We start from the raw sequence: 451 nt of genomic DNA on the forward strand, positions 1-451 counted from the left end.
AGAGGGTCAGATATTTTGGGTTCGAGTTCCCTCCCGAGGGAGTCCCATCTCCCAGATCCTGGGGGTTTCCCCTGTTTGTGTCACCGATGCCCCGTTGACTTTAACCCCAGGCTTCAAACCCGTGATCTGACAGGTCCCAGTGAACCAGAGGTCCCGACAAACCAGGCTCCCACCCCCCAGCCCATCCCTCGAGGAGATGAAACCTCGGGGGAAGAAACAGACCCCTCACTCACCTGGGCCCCACGGGCTGCAGCCTGGCCAACAGGCCTCAGGCCTGTGCTCCCCGCCCTCTGGAGGTTGTTCTTGTCCAAGGCTTTCCTGGCCCCCCAGGCATTTTAGATCTTCACTTTCCTGCTTTCCTGACAAAAGTTCCTCGGGATAAAAGAGAGAAAAGATGAGTTGGTTGGGGTGGGGCAGCGGAGCGAGAGCAGTGTGATGCAAAATTACACAG

Source organism: Chiloscyllium punctatum, chromosome 33 (assembly GCF_047496795.1).
Source record: "Chiloscyllium punctatum isolate Juve2018m chromosome 33, sChiPun1.3, whole genome shotgun sequence".
Lineage (NCBI taxonomy): Eukaryota > Metazoa > Chordata > Chondrichthyes > Orectolobiformes > Hemiscylliidae > Chiloscyllium > Chiloscyllium punctatum.